The sequence below is a fragment of the Fringilla coelebs genome, assembly GCF_963513975.1.
Source record: "Fringilla coelebs genome assembly, chromosome: 13".
Taxonomy (NCBI): Eukaryota; Metazoa; Chordata; class Aves; order Passeriformes; family Fringillidae; genus Fringilla; species Fringilla coelebs.
Window position 1 is genome coordinate 20,385,787 of NC_140039.1, and position 16,068 is coordinate 20,401,854.

At 45.1% G+C, this 16,068-nt stretch overlaps 1 protein-coding gene across 1 annotated transcript in view; it reads left to right on the top strand.

Annotated features, from left to right (window-relative positions):
• The window catches only part of LOC311158757 (contactin-4), a 259,902-nt gene that overhangs the window by 26,439 nt on the left and 217,395 nt on the right, over positions 1–16,068 (top strand). Inside the window, exon 2 of the mRNA XM_084214354.1 lies at positions 9,223–9,267. The gene's annotated coding sequence lies outside the window, so the exon portion shown is untranslated. The remainder of the gene's footprint in view (positions 1–9,222; positions 9,268–16,068) is intronic.

Consider the following 16,068-nt stretch of genomic DNA (forward strand, 5'->3'; position numbering starts at 1 on the left):
ATTAGGGCTGGGTAATTGATCAGAGGGTCAGGCTCTGTTTCACAGAACTTTATTTTCCCTACCCTGGAACCTCCTGTGCTTTACCTCCCTCGGTAAAACTGATGTTATTATGTAGAAAATACTTTGGTTTCTTGGAAGTGAGGCTCCTGTGGAAGATCTTTGTGTGCTGCTGCCCCCATTTTAGAGAAAGGTGTCTCTAATATCTGCTGGCTTTCACGTGGTTGGAAATAAAAAGGATTGTTTTGTATTGAGCACTGTCTTGGAGTTGGGACTGGCTAAGTGGGAACTGCTTTAGGATTTATTTGCAAACCATGAGCAGCCCATAGTGGTCAGCTGAGTTTTAAAGCTGCTCAGAACCCTGGAGGACATTTTAGAGAACTCCTCATCAAACTACAGAAGCACAATGAGGTGTTTTCCATGGCTGGGCTGTAGAAGCTGTACCTAAAGAAGATTTAACCTGTGCTATGCAGTTTTAGTGGTTTTCACTGGAGCTTTTGAGTGTTGCTCCTGTATCTCCCTTCTGTGGCATTTACTGGTTAATTCCTTCCATTCTATTCCATATATTCATGTATTTATATTTATTTGCATTTTATTAAGCCTATGAAAAGAACACTGAACAGAAAAAAGGAGCAGTTTATCTTTCTTAAATAGCAACATCTTTGAGACACTGGGGCCTTGATTTCCCTGTGCCTTGATCCATTGCTCAGAGCCCTGGGGATGATGAGCCAGGAGCTTTTCCCTAAAGAATTCCCTCACCCTCCTCCTTGGAGATGGCCCAGCCTGAACCACGTAGTAGAACTGGCTAAAAGACCCCAAAACCCTAGGGGGGAAAAAAAAAAAAAGTGTTTGCTTGCCAAATCCTCTAACTTTCTAGTGAAAAGGAAAAACCAAAGCCAACTTTTCAGGAAAAACAAAAACACTTGTAAAAATCAAAACTTTTATAAATTTCCATTATCCTGATGGCATTTCTAGAAATATATTGAGCTGCCCTGTTTTTTTTTTCTCTCTTGAACACTTTTAAGCCAGCCACGTGGCCTTCATGAAAATCTCTTGGTTTTGGTCAGTGTTTTGAAGGTATTTTAGACTCATTGTTCAGGATTTGTCTGGTTTTTTGTAAAATTGTGTGATTTAGGCATTTAATAGATGGTGCTACACCAAATAAATTGGGGTTTTTTGTCTTGATGTGCTGCTTGCACTTGTCACACGTGGATGACAGTCCCATCTTCCAGCTTTGTGGTTTATTTCAGATGGGCTGGTGGAAAGAACAGAGGGAAAAAAATCATCTTTTCTGGATTTGTTCCTCCTTGTAGGACTTGAACTCACCTTTAGTTGCTGTCTGCTGCTCCTAAATAATGAGATTTTTGGATGTATCAATGACTTCATTTATAAACCATAATTCAGAAGGAACTTACCTTGGAAAAGGTTGTATTTTATTGCCAGCTTTCCAATATTTTGGGGGGTTTTATGAATCCTCCGGAAGAAATATTTGACTGAGACACAATTTCCTAGCATGGATCGCTGATTAGCGATGGAATTGCTGTGCCCAAGAAATCCTGGATGCTTTTTGCAGGGGAGGGAGGTTTATTGTGCCCCAGTCACTATTGACATTCTCCTGCTTTGGGGAAGGTTTTCAGGAGGCTTTTGCTGATGCCATGTCAATTTTATTACACTTACTTGCTTTCCTTTGTGCTCACTGCTCAAGCAGCTGAATAAGGGGAAAATATTGATATTTTTGGTGGTTCATGTATGATTTTCCTGCTCTCAAAATCCTGGATTTTATCACCTTTTCCAGCTGGCTCTTGATGCCAAAGTGGCTTTTTTTCCAGGTTTCCTTAGTGGCATCCAGGACTTGCTAAATAATTGTCTTAAAAATTGATAATGCAGCAGTTGTTTAGTTGCAGTTCAGAATCTTTAAAAATAAGAGTTTTTCTCAAGTTGGAGCAGAGGTTTTCTTGGCTCTCTGCTGTCTTTCCTGGGACATTTCCCCTCCTGGCTGTGTCCAGGGCTCTTGGTGAGACCCCAGGGGCAGGAGCAGAGTTCATGGGGCTCTGCTGGTTTTCAGGGCTTTAATAAATAGCAATAGAGCAGTGAAACTTCAGCTCCACCCCTTTGTTCCCTGAGATGATGGGTTAAAAAAAATAAAAACTTAAATAAAGGAAAATGCTGCTGTGTTGAGGCACGGCTGGGGTGAGCAGGCTCAGCTGGCCCTGTGCCTCCCACCCCAAACACCCCCAGGTTATTCTGAGAACCTGCAGCTCTTTGGGACTTTCTCCCCAGCATTTCAAGCTTTCATTTTCATTTTTTGGTGTTTTTATTGCCACATCCCTGCTCAATGCTGAGAACCTGCAGCTCTTTGGGACTTTCTCCCCAGCATTTCGAGCTTTCATTTTCATTTTTTGGTGTTTTTATTGCCACATCCCTGCTCAATGCTGAGAACCTGCAGCTCTTTGGGACTTTCTCCCCAGCATTTCGAGCTTTGACTTTGATTTTTTGGCGTTTCCATTGTCACATCTCTGCTCATCCAGCTTTGATCCATGCTGGTGGAACAGAGCAACGTAAACTTGCATCTCTCACTCACCCTGTTGCTTTTTCCACATGAAAGAAGGGGGGTGAACACCTGGAAGTTCCTTTTTGTGGCTGATGTGGCCACATGAAACTCCAAACCCCTCTGCACTGCCTGACCTACTTGTGCAACTTCTCAAGCAATTCTTCAGAGGAAGCAGCTTGGAAGGCAGTAGACCTTGTTTTTCTGGAGAACACGGTGCTGGGGGAGGATGTGGGCGATCTGAAATGTCTTGGGCTTTGCAAGGACAAGGAACAAATTAAGAAGGAGCAAAACAAACAATTTAGTGGTGATGGAGCTGTAGCTCCAGCGAGGAGAGGCTGTGGGCGTGCATCCATCTCCTCTCCCTGCACAAGATGATTCCTCGCCACAGAAGGTCGTAAAAACCTCACAGCTGAGCGCTGGGAGATGATCCTGCTCCAAGCTGGAAATGTTGGGCTAGCAGTAAATATTTAAGGTGTTTGTTTGCAGCAGTCAGGGGGCTGTGAGTGCACACCTTACCTTGGCAAATAAGCCCTGAATTGTCACCTGAGATAAAAAAACCAATGGTCAAGCCTGAAAATGAACCCTCAGGGCTGCTGGTTATGATGTGTTGTGCTGGCATTCATTACTCAGTACCTGGTTTGGTTTTTTATCAGTGACTTTTGCTGTTTGGTGCTTTGTAATTGGTTGCAGGTGGTTAGAGAGGTTTCTGATCACTCCCAATTTTTGCTCCTGGCACTGCAATTCCAGTAAGAAAACATTTAATCCAATGGAGGGATGGGGATGAGGAATGGAGGGGCGGTGCCCTGCCTGCCCTGGCAGGTGTAGCTGGTTGAGCTGTGCTGAAGCTCTCATGCCAAGATGTGACACTGGGCTCTCCTGCTCTGGAGACAGCTTTGGCCCAGTGGAAAGCGCAGAAATCCAGAAGTTTTACAAGATCCCATCAGTTTTTGCTGAGCTGTGGTGGGATTGTCTCGGAGCATGAGCTTGGAGAGCTCCCCCAGCCTCAGCTCCTGAGGACAGGGAGTGAAGTTGGGTTTTGTACAGCTTTAGAGCTGCTCTGCTGCCACCTCATTAAAATCAAAATTATAAACCTGCAGTTTATGGTGGTGGTGACTAAAATGTGGTTGTTTCCTTAAGAGGAGCTGGAGAAAGAAATGAAGATGTTTCATGTGGGTGTAGGGAAGAGCCACAAGCCCAAACTGTGGCTGTGTCAGAATTGTCCCTTTGTGTCACCAAAGCCTGGCAGGTTCAGCTGCAATAACCTCTGGGAAGTTGATGGGCTCCATGCAAATGAGAGGAGGATCTCTTAATCAGCAGTTTGGAGAGACAGAGGCATCACTCAGACAAGGAAAACCAATTTAATTTGTGTCATTACTTTGCATTTCAAGTAGGAAGGCGATGAACACATCATCCCCTCCAAGTGCAGCTCCTGGAGTTCCCCTGGGCTCTTTCCTGATCCATGGGCTCTCCACCTGAATCCCTGTGGGAAAACAGCTTTGGGAGAGCATCCTCCAAACAGGAGCTTCTGCTCCGTGCAGTCACTGAAAGGTTTTTTGCAGTCAGTAAAAGGTTTTTTTGATAGAGCAGGAAAACCCATTTTAAGTAGTAGAGCCAATTTTAAGGGTTGTGCACCTTACAAGTTCAATTTAGGAATCAGCTGGTGAGTCCCTTTGACCTGCATGGCTGCATATTGATAATCTCTCCAAACAATCATGGTGCCTGTATTTATTATCAGAGAAATCTCAGTGTTCTGTTCATTTGTGAAGCAAATGGCAGCCAACAAATGGAATTGTAAAGCCTGAAAATCCAATATAAATTTGTAACGCTCATCCCCGCTTGATGAGACCAAACAAGAGTTTGAAATATTTGGTTTTTTGCACTTTCTTTAGTTAGAATAAATCACATGAGCTCTGTGTTCTGACAGCATTTTGCTTGGAAGTGAAAGCCCTCAGTCCCTGGGAGAGCTGTGCTGGGATTGGGCTGCTGGAGCTTTTCCTTCAGGAGATGGATGGCACTTGCAGAATGATTTTGGCTGACTCACTAAACAGTGTTTAAATGCACAGGAAATGCTTCTGCACATGGGATTTGTATTTCAGCTCCAGCAAACCCTGTCTGCTCCTTTGAGCTCCCATAATCAATCCAGTGCTGGAATGGGTGAGCAGGGGGAAGGGAATGATGCCAGTTCAGAGTTCACATCCCCTGGCTTTGTTTGGAGGAGCAGCACAGGCAGGATTAGGGCAGAGCTGGCTGGGCATGGATTTTATCCAGGGAATGTCCCCTTGGAGCAGGAATAGGGGTGGAACAGAGCAGCTTTCCTCCTGAGGGCTGCTGGAAATGAAGAGAACCAAGAGCGAGTTCAGGTGCACTTGATTATTTATCAGCATTTCTTAATGAGCTGTAGTCCACAGGATTGGGGTTCTTGTGTTCCTTTAGCCTAACTGAGGAATGTTGTGGGGAAGGTTTGGAAGTTCATGTTAGAAAACAGGAGCAGGAAAAGATATTTGCAGTCTACAAGGGGCTTGAGATAAAGACTAATCTGCAGTCTGAGGGCTCCTGGAGTGTCCAGTTTGAGACTGGAGTGAAGCAGCGATGCAAAAATCTGTTTTATTTAATCTTGGTTAAAAACAGAGTTTGGGAGATGGGACAAGTCTATGGTTTGGCAGGTGGTGCACAACAGAGCCAGAGGAGGCTGAATCCACAAACCTAAACCACAACAGAGCCAGAGACAGGAAAAAGATGAAAATAATCAGCAAAGGAGTGGCTGTGTGCTCACAGTGAGCAAGGGAGAATTTTGGGGTGAGGGATCCCAGCCTGGTGCTCAGTAATGTGCCAGTCCTGAGCCAGGCTTGATTTCCTCTCCTGGAGAAACCCCCTCACCCCTTCCTTCCCTGCAGCCTGGGCTCCAGGTGCTCTGGGGAAAGATGCTTGAGGAATGGCAGGATCTGCAAATGATGCTAAAAACCTTCCAGGTGGGAAATGCCCCTCAGGTTTCTCTGGGAGTGCTGCTTTCAGCCCCCTCTGCACGAGTTTGTGTCAATATAAACTCAGTGTGATGTATGGATTTCTGCTGGCAGCAGCTGAGAGATCAGCACTTCTCCAGGCTCTCATCAGTGCTCCCTCTTGCCAGCTCCCAAAGAACTGCCTCCACAAAAAAAAGTGGAATTTTTCTGTGCAAATACACAGTATTACTGTGAAATGAATCCTCTCTATTTTTATTTTCTCTCCTTAAGTCGTTTTTTTTTCCCCTCTTGAAGGATGTGCTGTTCTTTTACATGAAATGAGGCTTGCACAAAACTGAGTTTTTTCTTAGGTTTTTTTGGATGTTAAAGCTTCAAGAACGACTGCAGTGGTGACTGGGGAGCTGCACTAAAAGAGTGTTGTTGCCTTTTCCTTTGGAGACAACTTCCTCTCAGTGTTCTGAAGTTTTTTTCCAAAGCCTTCTGTTGACAAGGGATGCAGAAAATCCTGAACCTGCTAAATTCAGATTTTAGTGTGCTGTCCTCCACAGTGTCACCTGAGGGAGGGAGCACGGTCTGGGATGAAGGTGTGGGTTTGAATTCCTGGCCAAACCCTTCAGGCTAGGGGAGGTTTCTTTATTATTTAGCAAAATTGCTTGGGCATTGCTGATGTTTGGGGGGAATATAATTGAAAAGCTTTAGGTTTTCCAGCCTGGAAGTTCAGGTTCAGTGCTGCTGGTGAGGATAATGTACAATTCATTTAATCACCATCTCCAACACAGAATTTTAAAGGTGGAAAAGCCCTCTGAGAGGAGCCCAAATATCAACCCAGCAATGCCAGGTCACCACCTGAGCACCAAATCTGCAGGTTTTATCAGGAGCATCTGCAATTCCTGCAGGATGAAATCCTCTGCTGAAAACAGAATGTTCTGAATGTGCCTCCTCCCTGGTTTGAGTCAACATCTCTCTGCCAAGGCAGAGTGTTTCAAGAAATTGTCCATAGAAGGGTTCCTGTCGTTGGAACCTGCAGTTTCTGAAGGGTTTGAGTGGTTGTGTGCTGCTGAGCAGACAGAATGAGAATGGAGAGGTTTTCCAGCCAGTCACCTGCTCCTTCTAGCCCGAAATGATGAAGAATCCTGATTTCTGGGTGGGCAGATGGGAGCTGAGGTTTGTGCTCCACCCAACAGGAGAAAGCTGTCGTGAGCTTTGTAGTAACTGCACTTGCTGGGGGTGTGGGGGAAGAGAAAAACCAAGATTTCATCCAGACTCTCCCACGTCAGCTCCAAAAAAAGCCACCCATGCTGGGCTCTGCACACAGGCGTGCCAGGGATGGCAAAACAGAAGCCCAGAGCGTGGTGAGGTGCGGCTCTGGGGGCTGGTGTGCAGGTGTTCTGTGAGACACCTCTTGTGCCTTGGCTCTGGGCCCTGCATGCCCACGGGGCTCAGGGGTGTCTGCTGGGCTCCAAATCTCGCTGTGCTGAGCAGACCAGGCTTGGCTAAGCCAAAACTGATGGGTTTTTTGCTTTGTTTTCAGCAGCCAGGGCTTTGTAGCATCTAAAAATACGCGGCAACGTTGGTGGCGGAGCGTTGCTTAACTTGTGCGAGTTGTTCTCCCAAACTTTGCCTGAGTGAAGTGATAAGTTGAACAGTTACAGTAAACAGAGTAATATTTTGATTGGTACAAAACCTTTCGTTTCTTCTCCATGTCTAATTAGCAAAGCTCTGAATGTCAAATATTTCCCCGCTCTCCCCGGCGCTGTGCTCACTTCGGTGGGCTCCATCTGGCTCTGCCTGCCTCGAGCCTGTTCCTCATGGAAGAGCTTCCCCAGACCCAGGGCTGCTGCTGCATCCCACCTGTTCCCCTCCAGGTCTCCTGAACTGGGAGGGAGCTCTTCCCTCCAGCAAATCCAGTCTAGGGGCTTTAGCTGCTTGCAGTGACCCCCCAGATGTGTCACAAAGTCTCTTTTCCCAACCTGGTGCTCAAAGAAGGAGTCAGAGCTCTTCAGTTCTCATTCTTAAGGTTGTTTATTGTATTTTATCTATAAAATTCTTTCTCCTGTGCAGCCAGGTCTGCTCAGCAGGACAGACAGAGGCACTCTGCCTGCCCTGGGGTGGTGTTATCTTTTATACTAAAAACTGCGTGTACAATATTTACAGTAACTTCCCAATACCCATCACCTGTGTTAGACACTGAGCTTCCACTTTAAACCAACCCAAAAGTGCCACCATCACAGCAGAAGATGGAGGCCAAGAAGAAGAAGGAAGAAGGCTGCACACACCCCAATTCCTCCATCTTGCCCCCTGAACCCCCATTCTAAAAACCCCAAAAATCTATTTTTCACCCTGTGACAAACTGATTATTATTCTTCTTATACTTTCTTGGCTTGCAGATCCTTATATCAGGCAGGTAACTTTTTCCATGGGTCATAATCAGTCACAGGGGTCTTGGGCTCAGTGCCAGGGTCTCTGAGCCCCCTGGCAGGGGTCCTGGCAGTCCAGGACAGCCAGAGGGATGTCCTGAACTCTGACAGTGCAGGTGGAAAATCGAGCTGTGCCAGCTGCTGGTCCATGAGTGGAGCTCTCAGGCTGGGAGATGTCAGGCCACGTCCCTGCTGAAAGCTGCTGGTGGGTGGGAGTGGTGCATCCATGGTAAATGAAGGCAAAATATCCCTTTAGGCTCCCAGGGATGCAATTCCCCAGCACTGAATGGGGTGTAGCAGCTTTTTAGATCCATGGAAGCCCAGAAAGGTTTGGGTTGGAAGGGGTTTTAAAGCCCATCCGGTGCCACCCTGCCATGGCAGGGACACCATGGGCTTCAAGCCCCAGTGTCCAGCCTGGCCTGGGACACTTCCAGGGATCCAGGGGCAGCCACAGCTTCTCTGGGAATTCCATCCCAGCCCCACACTCACAGGGAGGAATTTCTTCTCAATATCTAATTCTCAGGAACTTCAGTAGCAACCCCATTACAGGAGCAGGGCTCTCCTCTGGCTGTGACTTCCTCATATCAAATTGGAATTTAAGCTACAGCCCAGGAAATGGGTGCTTATCTTCAGGCAAAATGTCAGCCTTCTTTTTCTGCTTCTCCTATCTGGGATGTGTTGATAGTGCAAAAAATAAAAAAAGCTTATATTTGCTTGTATCATTTTTGCTGCATTTCTGGTGCCCACTGAATTCTGGTTTCATAAACGTCATTTCCATTTGCCATATGTTCTCTGTGTGACCCGTACCTAGCTACCAAACATGTGAAGCTTTAGGTTTAAATCATGTGTTGAGTAAGTTTCCTGGTTTTTCTTATTTTTTTTCAAATTTTATTAGCATGGGGTTTGGGTGATCTAATGGGAAATGGCTCTGCTTCAGCCTTTTCTGTGGGATTTAGGGTGGTTTGTTGTCAGCTCAGTTATCAGTGGAAGAGTTTCAGCCTTTAGTGAAGTGAGAGGGGGAAAAATTAATGTTTGAATCATCCCAGGTGGAAAGGTTGAGCCCCAGGGCAGGGACTGGGGGTTTTGGAGAAGAGACCTCATGGGCTGGGGGAGCTGAACCAAGCAGTGGAAAAGCACCTGAGCAGGTTCCTGCTGTCTTGTGGCACTTGGAAAAAAGCAACTAAAAGTCATCCAAGACAGCCTCTCTGTCTGCAAAACAAATTGACAATAACATGAATTAATTTGGTGTCTTAAAATATCAGCATAACCAACATTCCATCTGAATTTCTTCTTTCAGGTATTGGAAATTTGACTGAAGGCTACATATCATGCACTGGAGAAGGTAACAATTCTTTAATCCTAATTCTGATGTGTTGGTGTTAATTTCTCTTTATTCTTATAATTGCATTGAATGTCAGGATCTCCTTTGTGTTGTTTGTGCTGTAAAGAATTTGTCCTGGAGTTTCTCTGTGCCCTGACAGGGGGTTTTGATTTCCCTTTTTAAAAGAATATATAAATCTGCATTTAAGTGTATATGTTGCATTTATGCAATTCTACGTTGGAAGGTTTATGGAGAATGTGGAACAATTTGCCTTCAGCTATTATTGTAAATGGTAAATTGTAAATTATATATATTTAGCAGGATGTATGGAAGCTATAGAGTGACTCTTTTTCAAAAGGATATTGATATCTTGTTATCAATAATGTTTCAGAGTTGATTTTTTTTTTCTGGTTAGGCTTTTATTGTTCTTGTCAAGAGGTTTTCAAAATTGGTGTTTAATTAATCATTGAATGATTGACTCTGCAATTGAATTAGTCAAAAAAACCTGTGGTGTTTCTGAAACTCAAATTTTCTTAATGGCCTCTCAGTTTGAATGTCAAAGGGAATCAATCTTGTTAGTGGAGAGGTGGGTTTTGTTCTACAGACCCTGAAATTATCTGGAGGGGGTTTTTTCCAACATGCTTTTAAGCCTGAGCGATGTTGTTTCCAAAGGAGAACGAGATGTTTTCAGAGCTCACAATCATCTGAAAAATGAATGTTGTCTTAGTTTTAGATGTTATTGCTGTATCTGTTCAGAGAGACTACAGATGGTTTCTGACAAAAACATTTAATTTCTTAATTCTTGGGAGTTTCCCCTTAGTCCTGGGAGGTGTTCACAATGAAAACTGAAGATGGAGATCAAGTAAATACTCCCATTCAGCCTGGCTCTTTTGGAATGAGCTATCTTGGTGTGAGGTTTTCAAAGACAGCATGATAAATCCTGTGATAGATCACTTTCTAGTCTTTCTAGTGGTCTGAAAGGAAAAGCTTATTTCTTAATATAAAAGATAACTTTGAATAATGGACTCCTCATCCCTTTGGACAGTACTCCTAAATTAGCCTCAGAGCTCCTTCTCAGGTGAAATCTCATTTTCAGGTTCCCCACAGTAAAAAGGAGATGCTGATCCCCATTTCATGTGGGAAGTGTTTTCAATCTGCTGATGAAAAGTACTTCTGAAGAGTTAGGCAACCTTGATTAATTGAGCCTGAATAAGAAGTGCAGGATCAAATCTCAGGATATTATTTTTAGGCTGCAGCCTTGTGTTCTGCATTCCAAATCCTTAAATGCCAGTTTGATAGGAAGTGTGGAGGACTGGAGCAGACAGTTCTGGGCACGCTGGTAATGGTTTGCAAATGCTGACACCAGCCCAGCCAGGAGGATGGAAATTGCTTTCTGTTTACAGAGCCTTTAACTCTTGGGTAAACACTCCTCATTAGTGAGGATGTGACTGGAATTTGGGTTCAATGCCTCCATTCTGGGGATGCCTCAGGATTTCAGCTTTTCCATTTCCATCCATTTGTAACCCTGCAGTTCTTTAGTGTGTAACTCCAAACTCCACACACAGTGGGAGCTGCTGCTTCCCCACTTTGGGCAGACACAACAATTCCTCTCCAGGCCTGGCAGCCAAGGACACCTCACTGCCCCAGGGCTGAGATGGGAACAAAAGTGAGTTGGGGGGAGCAAACCTGGGGTCAATGACTTCATTACCTGGAGCTGGAATTGGGTGATTGACCCCAATATGCAAATGGACCAAACTTATCAAAGTGTGCAAACCCTGACCCATCATCCATTTTTGGGTGCAGCCCCTGGGGGGCTTTGTCTGCCCAAAATTTAGCCCTTCAATAAATAGAACAGCTTTTTATTGCCTTAATTCTGCCTGGCCTCTGTTCCTGGGTAGCCCAAAAGGCATCAGTGGCATTGGCAATGAAGAGGTGTTTGAAATAAAAGCTGGTGTGGGGAAGCCCTTGGTGAATGTGAGCCATGAGAAGGTCAGCAGTGCCCTGGGGGGTGTTTAGGTCTGGGAATGGCCCCACAAGGCAGAATTTGGTTCCTGTGTGGGGAGTGGGAACAGCAGCATCACCCAAGCTGCTGAGGTATCCCAAAAAGGGAATTTTGTGTGCCCCTTGCCCCAGGGGCAGCAAGCCTTGGGACCCAGGGCTGTGCTCTCAAGGAGCAAGCAGAGTGTGGTTTTAGGGAAAAGTGGTCACACACTCTGCTGTACTTGACAAAATGACACATTTGGGGACTGCAGATTCAGCTTTTATCCATATTCCATCTCTGGGGGTGGGCAGGAGTTTCTCTCCCACGCTCCTCAGCAGCACATGAGCCTTGCTGAGTCAAAGCCAGGCCCTGAGGAAGCCAAGTTTGGGCTTTTGCTTCTGGTCTTGTGGCTCCAAGCTGCCTGTGCTTGACCAAAGTGACTCCAGGAGCAGGGATTTGAAAGGAAACATTTGTGCTTTGCAGTGGTATAATTACAAAATTCTACTTGATTACCTGTCAAGCTAATTAAAACAGTGACAGGCCAGCAGTCCTCTTTGAGTTTGTAGCATCTGTGCTTTGTGTCCCACAACCAGGCTTGGAGCGTAAATTTAATTAGAATTATTACCAGCAGACAATGCACAGTTGCACTGGAGAAATGTCCTAAAACTGAATGCTCTGAAAAAGGAGATTTTGGTGGGCAGAGTCTGCTTTTAGGGCATGGCTGGACAAGATTGGGGCTGGTTTTGTCCACGGGCAGCTTCCCCTTTGCCTGGTGTGTGACTGTGTGTGTCTGGCAGCTCTCGGCTCAGCTGGAAGGGCTGGGGTCACTGTGCAGGAGGATTACTTGGACGGGCACTGAACTGCCTCCAACACGCAGTTTTTAGATGCTGCCTTCAAAGACAAGGGTTGTTTGTGATCTCCAGGCATCCTTCTGCTTCCCAGGGTCCTGAGCTGTCCTCCTTCCCTGGCTCCTCGCTGTCAGATGTCTGCCATCCTCCTACCCTTCCTAATCCTCTGAAAATCTGCTGTGTCCTTTCTTTTCCTCTTTATTATCTCCTGCTTCCAGCCTGGTTCCCTTCTCCTGCTTTTCACCTTCTGTGCCTCCCTTTCCTTGGCTGCTTCCTTCTGCCCTTACCACTTGGGTTCCTCATGCCACCCAAAAACCCCCCAAAATTAAAACAGTCAGTTGTTCTGCAGTAATTTGATTAAACAGAATCACCAAAACTGCCCCTTCAGGGTGGTTTAAGTTGTGTTTTTTTAGAGGATGGGCTGGGAGAGAGCATCCTGACTTTGCAGCAGAGTGAGATGGCAGCTTTTTGATACAACCCTGATTGTAATCAGTTATTGCAGAGTCTGCATTTTGCTTGAGATTTGGAGTATTTGGGGTTTTTTTGTTTGTTTTTTTTTTATTTTTTATTTAATGTTGTAATATTTAGGATGGAGTCCTCATGCCTTGACTTTTCACCCTTACATCACGATAAATACTTGGACAAAACTTGGGATAAATTTGAGTTCAGTCACAGGTGCTTGGCCAGATCTTTCCCTTGCCAAGAGATTTTGGAAGCACGGGTGATTACCAGGTGATAGCTCGAGGGATGTGCCTCATTCCAGCGTTTCACAGCATTTCCTTTCAGGGTATGTGTGAGATGTGCTGTCTGTGCTCCCTGAGTGGGAATATGGGGCTGAAATGACACCGAGGAACGTCTGGGAAGGCAACAAGGCTGTTAAATCTGAAACCTGACACAAGGCATACTTTGGCACAAAGCAAGTCTGCCCTTCTGCACTTGTTTGATATTATAAAAGAGATTATTGTGGCCTTACAAGAAGGTTAAGATGTGGTGAAGTTTAATATACTGTGGAAATAGTCCTGCTAAAGCCACTGCAGCTGGTGATTGATGAGGCAGGTTATGATGGGAGCTCTCAATCTTGTGTTTGTGTGTGCAAATTGCCATTTCCCAGCCTTTTCAAGGTTGCTAACTTTATCTTGTGGTGCAGCCCATATTTAAGGATTTCATGTTGAATTAGCCTTTGATTAAGGGCAAAGGAGCTTTGATGATAAAATGCCACTACCAGTGGTTCTGTGGACTGGCTTGGAATAGCTTATCAATCACTCCATGGCTGAGAACACGTTGTGGACATGAGGGTCACCCTTTGAGGATTAATTTTTCTCAGATAAACAGCTCATGGCTGTTGGATGATTATGGTCAGAAGCAATTATGGGGGTTTTAAACTGCTCATTACTACACTAAAGAGTCACTAGGCTGAGTTTTGAGCCTCTGCCTAAATAGCTGGGTCAAGATGGGTCAGCCTGGATTCCAAGGTGTTATTGAGTGATAGGAGTTGCTGGGAGCTCTGGCACAGCTGGGTCCTGCCAGTTTGTTTTCCCTATTTCTTTTTCTCCTATTCACTGAATTTCTGGTGAGTAACTCAAACAGGCAGGTCTGTGGAGTCCCTGTAAAGAGCAAACATGTATTTTCCAGGTATTCTGAAGAACTATTTCACAGCTGGTTTAGGCTCCAGATGTCACTGCCTGTTTCTGATCCTCTGGGCTCCAAATTTCCATTTTTCTGTCCCTTTTTTTAATTCCTTCAGCGCTGTCATCAGCTCAGCTGAGAGACTGGATGAGCACAGTGTGAGGACTCATGATGCTCCTCATGGCTGGAAAAGTGGTGGAGCCTGAAAGCCAAAGCGTGTCTGAGATAAATTCCTATTTAATAGAAAAAAAAAGACCCCCAAACAGCAGTGATATGGGCAACTGCTGTCATGAGCACTGCTTGAGAGGGATGAGAAAGTGTCTTATGGAGGGATTAGTGTAGTGAGGAATAAACTGCTGAATCACTGGGAGCAAGGAGGAAATAGAGAGTGGAGAGGCTGTGTGGAAAAAAAAGAAAAAAAAAATAAAATGGCTGCTGGAATTCAATTAAAATCACAGTGGGATTTGCTGCTGGAGCTGGAGCATCCGTCATCCCCGAGCTGGTGGTGGCTGCGCCTCCAGGGCTGCTTGAGTGAGTGTAGAGCTCCTGAAGAAGGCTGGAGTGGCAGTGCTGCAGCAGGAGAGCCCCTGTTTCCTGCCAGACTGATGTTTCCCCCAGCACACCTGGCAGTCTGGATTGCTGCTCGCTCTTCAGGCTCTGACACTTCTCCATGGATTATCCCAGGCAGAGCTGGGGCTGGTCCTGCAGGCTGGGAGAGGAGCACCCATGGGAATGCTGCTCGGGCTGGGGGGCTGCAAATCAACTTGGGGGGGTTTATGGTGGTTTTTTATTTCAATTATTTGGATTGTTTAACCATTTTAGCTATTTAAGGATGTGCCTGCGAAGGGCTGAGTGGCTTGGACAGCCACCACTGGTGTCATCAGTGATGTCCACACTGCAAATCCAAAAAATACCCCAAAACCCCCCTAAAAGCAGCTCTGTCCTCAAGGGAAGGACACAAAATCAGGCTGGAGGTGGCTGGATTTTAGTCAGATGAAGCTCCCCCGTTTCACTTGGTTTTCAGTGAGTGTTTCTTGCTGCAGGTGGGACAGGAGGGATGGCTGTGGCTCTGCCCATTACTGAAATGGCTCCTTTGCCATCAAATCTTATGTTAATCGTTTGAAATGCCTTCAATGTGCCCTCAGCGATTTTAAATAGCATCAATTAGCATTTAGGAAATTAATTTCCGACTCCTGGAATATTAAACATTTACTTTACAGATGGAAATGAGGTGTACTGAATGTGCATCTCTCGTGCCCCTTTTAACCCACAGCCTCATAAGGCAAAAAAAAAAAGCTGAATTGGCAAACACAAAGGTTTGGTTTAGTGCTGGAATTGTGGTGCATGGAATTGTTGCTGCCAGGTTTGATACTCCACCAGTGGCTTTGAAGCCTTTCCTCAGATTTCAGGCCAGGCTGGACAGGGCTTGGAGCAATCTGGGATAGTGGAAGTGCCAGGGGTGGAACTGGATGAGCTTTAAGGTCCCTCCCAACCCAAACCAGTCTGGGATTCTGTGAAACTGGGAAATTAGGAAACCCCAAACTAAAGCAAAGTCTGCATGAAACATCTGATGCTGCCAACTCCTTGTGGCTCACCGTGGCACACTTTGATTTTACTCCTCCTGTTAAAAAGATCTGATACCTCAAAATAAACGATTCAAGCAGAAACAAAGGTTCTTCAGGAAATCTATAATTCAGATTAATCTTTGTGGGTTAATATATTCAGTCTAATCTTTGTTATAACTGATTTTGTCACCCTATTAGTTACAATAAAAATATTATAGAAGTGGTTCTGCATAAAATTGTTGGAGTGTGAGCCACTCAAGAAATGCTTCCCTGGTTTCTCTGTCTTTATGTTGGTCTTTGGTGAAAGTGTGCATTCCTTGTGTTTGGCAAATGGATCCCTTGTTTCAAAGGATCCATCTTCCAACTGAAGGGAGGAGAAATATTCCTTAGGGTCAATTTTGAACTTTTCTTTGAATTTGGATCTTCTCAGGTTTGCAGTTGTCCTTATTGAGAAGGAAAACAAGATGGTTTTGGTTTGTTTGATTCATTCAATTTGATCATTGTTCCTGCTTGTACCATTCTAAGAACAACATCTTTAGCTCCTTATTTGCAGATGCATATTTTGTTTGATTTCTCTCAAACCTCTGTTGAAATGATTGATCTGCCTGTACCACGTTGCAAATTCTGGTGGTTTTTTGTTGGATTTGGAGTGGCTCTGTAGAGGTGATGTAGCACAACTGCCCTGCTCAAAGTTTTCTAGTAAAAAGTTATTTTAGGATTTATTGAGTGGCAGCTGCCCTCAATGCACCATGTGGCACAAAGAAGGAGCTGGAATCTGACTCACTTTTTGTCTCCAGTCTGT